Source organism: Oncorhynchus tshawytscha, linkage group LG26 (assembly GCF_018296145.1).
Source record: "Oncorhynchus tshawytscha isolate Ot180627B linkage group LG26, Otsh_v2.0, whole genome shotgun sequence".
Classification (NCBI taxonomy): domain Eukaryota; kingdom Metazoa; phylum Chordata; class Actinopteri; order Salmoniformes; family Salmonidae; genus Oncorhynchus; species Oncorhynchus tshawytscha.
In genome coordinates, this window is record NC_056454.1 from 23685155 (window position 1) to 23688890 (window position 3736).

Genomic DNA, 3736 nt, shown 5'->3' on the forward strand with positions numbered 1-3736 from the left:
TCTTCTGAAATGAGACTGCTCAGGGATGTTACCATGAGGCCATTGGTGATTTTAAAACAGATACAGAGTTCAATGGGAGAAAACTGAGGATGGATCAACAACATTGTAGTGACTCCACAATAATGACCTAAATGACAGAGTGGAAAGAAGAACACAAATATACAGAATAAAATATTCCAAAACATGCATCTTATATGCAGCAACTAAAGTAATCCTGAAGAAAAAAGCACAGCAAAGGAATCTACTTTTTGGCCTAAATGCAAAGCCTTATATTTGGGGCACAACACATCACTGAGGAACTGCCTCCTTATTTTCAAGCATGGTGGTGGCTGCATCACGTTATGGGTATGCTTGATATCGTCAAATACTGGAGAGATAAAATCCTAGAGGAAAACTTGCTTCAGTCTGCTTTACACCAGAGACTGGGAGAGGAATTCACCTTTCAGCAGGACAATAACCTACAACACAAGGCCAAATATACACTGGAGTTGCTACCAAGAAGACAGTGAATGTTCCTGAATGGCCAAGTTACAGTTTGGACTGAAAATCTATGCCAAGACTTCAAATTTGCTGTCTGGCCATGATCCCCAACATTTTGACAGAGCTTGAAGAATTTTGAAATGAAAATTGGGCATGTTTTTTCACAATCCAGGTGTGCAAAGATCTTAAAGACTTTCCCAAGAAGACTCACTGCTGTAATCAATGCTTATGGTGTTTCTAACATGCATTGACTCAAGGAGCTGAATTTTTGTTACACTTTGACATTACAGACTATTTTGTGTAGATTGTTGACACAAAAAGTACAGTTAAATCCATTTTCTTCCCACTTTGTAAACACAATACTTTAGCAAGGCACTGTATGTCAACAATCCTTCCTCCAAATGACCCTTCTATGGATTAAATGTTGTACACGTCCGAGAAATTATGGTTTGTTCTAGTTTTGTGAAGAATCACCCTAATGTCCTACCGCACCTCAAGCCGTGTGTGTGTTCTGGGAGGGGGGAATGTATAAGTCATGTGAGCCCCCATTGAGTGAGTGACGGGCTTGTTTTTACAAAAACATTCAAACAAACGTTGGGCCATGCTGGTGGTGAGAGTGGCACTTTTAACATGGCACTGGGGACTCTTAAATGTCTACACGGACTGATTTACTTGCAGTCGCAGAGTAGGGGCTTGGGGGATAGGGTAGTGGTTCCTACCCGCCCTGGGTGTAGCAGGTGTGGGATCTGAAGTGTGACGCGTGCCCCTAAGAACCAGGGGAGAGCCAGGGGAGGGACAGGGGAGAACCAGGGGAGGGACAGGGGAGAACCAGGGGAGAACCAGGGGAGGGACAGGGGAGAACCAGGGGAGGGACAGGGGCGAACCAGGGGAGGGCCAGGGGAGGGACAAGGGAGGGACAGGGACAGGGAGAACCAGGGGAGAGCCAGGGGAGGGACAGGGGTGAACCAGGGGAGGGACAGGGGAGAACCAGGGGAGGGACAGGGGAGAATCAGGGGAGGGACAGGGGAGAACCAGGGGAGAACCAGGGGAGGGACAGGGGAGGGACAGGGGAGAACCAGGGGAGGGACAGGGGAGAACCAGGGGAGAACCAGGGGAGGGACAGGGGAGAACCAGGGGAGAGACAGGGGAGAACCAGGGGAGGGACAGGGGAGAACCAGGGGGAGAACCAGGGGAGAACCAGGGGAGGGACAGGGGAGAACCAGGGGAGGGACAGGGGAGGGACAGGGCGGAGAGTTCTCATCAAGCCCAGGATGGGACAACCTCATTGGTAGGGTCAGTTGAACTTTGTGAATCCACAGTTTTCCCAACCAACTTGTCCCACTCCTGGTTCTGGAGGGCAATATGGTGTACAAACATTTTTTGCATGCAAGTGCAAACAGCGAACACGAGTTTCAAGTAGTAAAAAACACTTTTTTTTTCTAAAATTCTCATCAAGACCCTGAGATGCTGAATCAGATGTATTTGTGCTGAGCTGGAGGAAAAGCCTGCATACCATGTGGCTCTCCAGGACCAGGGTTGGTGACCACTGTTAAAGTTCTCCAGACCCATGGATGCCTTTGTTTTAAGCCCTGTGTGAGGCTGTGGTGGACTCTGAGTTGACAGTGATTAATACTTGTCATTGTGCAGGGAACTGTTCTGGAGGAGTCCTCTCTTTGAAGTCAGACCCATGTTTTCACTAGCCTGAGGGCTGAGAAACCAACATGGCCCAGTTGTTTGCATGTCTGATTCCATTTGGGGACGATGTCCAGGGCTATAGGTTCAGAGTTGTGACATATTGGGGACAGACAGGAACCGCACACAGAGAGGGGGGATTCCTAGCCCCTCTGGGTGCTTCTGTCCCCCTGGGATGGTGTGATAATAGTGGTGGGATGTTGACTCCTCTGCTTTGCCCATGGAATTTCAGCGTTGCCACACAGAGAACGGGAAAGGAAGGAAGAATGTGGCAAAGTGGGAGTTTCGCAAAGTTAGGCTTTGCCAACCAATCAGAGCTAGAGCCCATGACGGCTGTGGAACTGTAAAGGAGAGATGGTTGACCCATCATTACCATGGTGACAGGTTCAGCCTCTTTTCATCTCCTCTCCTCTCCCCCCTCTCCTCTCCTCTTCTCCCCTCTCCTCCTTTCCCCTCTACTCTCCCCCTCTCCTCTCCTCTTCTCCCCACTCCCCTCTCCTCTCTCCCCTCTCCTCCTTTCCCCTCTACTCTCCCCCTCTCCTCTTCTCCTCACTCCCGTCTCCTCTCCTCTCTCCCCTCTCCTCCTTTCCCCTCTACTCTCCTGTTCATCTGCAAACAGTAGACCAGATGTCATAGATGGATACAGGGAGTGGATGATGTTTGAAGGCCAAACACAGAGAGCTAATTGAATACTGTGTCTCAGTGCCATTGCATAGCTAGGATTCCCCTTGACTGTGTATCTGCTCAATGACACACACACACACATGTGCACACACACACACAGTAAGTTATTGGAGCGAGAGCAGTAGAGAGAGACACTGACAGATTGACTGGGCAGAGATTGCTCTGTATAAGTTACAATTAAAAACACTTTACCAAGCAAAGCACAAGCACTTTCACACATTCACACACACTGTATATTCTGTAGACTTGCCATTTTGCCTGGGATCCTTTCACTCCAATAGTTATTACTGAGTTATTTCAATAGGATATTTCTGGTTGGACTCTAAGCATGTTTTCGTCGAGCCTCTAAATAGCATTCCTGGGGTAATACTCATCAGTGGTACTGGACAATGACACCATAATATGCATCATAAACTTTCTCTGGCCTGCTGGCTAGATGGTGTGTGTGTTTGTATGTGTGTGTGTGTGTGATGGGGGTGGGGGTATGGGTCTGTGTCCCACTCATTACATTACTTTACATTTGACAGACGCACAGGTTAGGAACCCATTGACATTCTCTTCACACAGTGTGTGTGACTGTGATTAAAGCAAGACTGTTTCTCACTCAGTCTAGAGTACAGTTTTCTGGTTTTCATTAGTCAAACATGATTCTAATCCGCTGTCTTTGTGTCTGTAGTCATATGGGAGAAACACAGCACCGGGCAGCTCTGTAATGTGATGATAAGGTGCTGAAAGCTCCTGTAATGTCCTTCATATCACTCTACTTACACCCACTGTACAGCATGCTTCCAGTTGACTGGTTTTACTCTCACTCTCTGCTCTCTCTCTCTACTCTCTTTCTGCTCTCTCTCTGCTCTCTCTCTGCTCTCTCTGCTCTCTC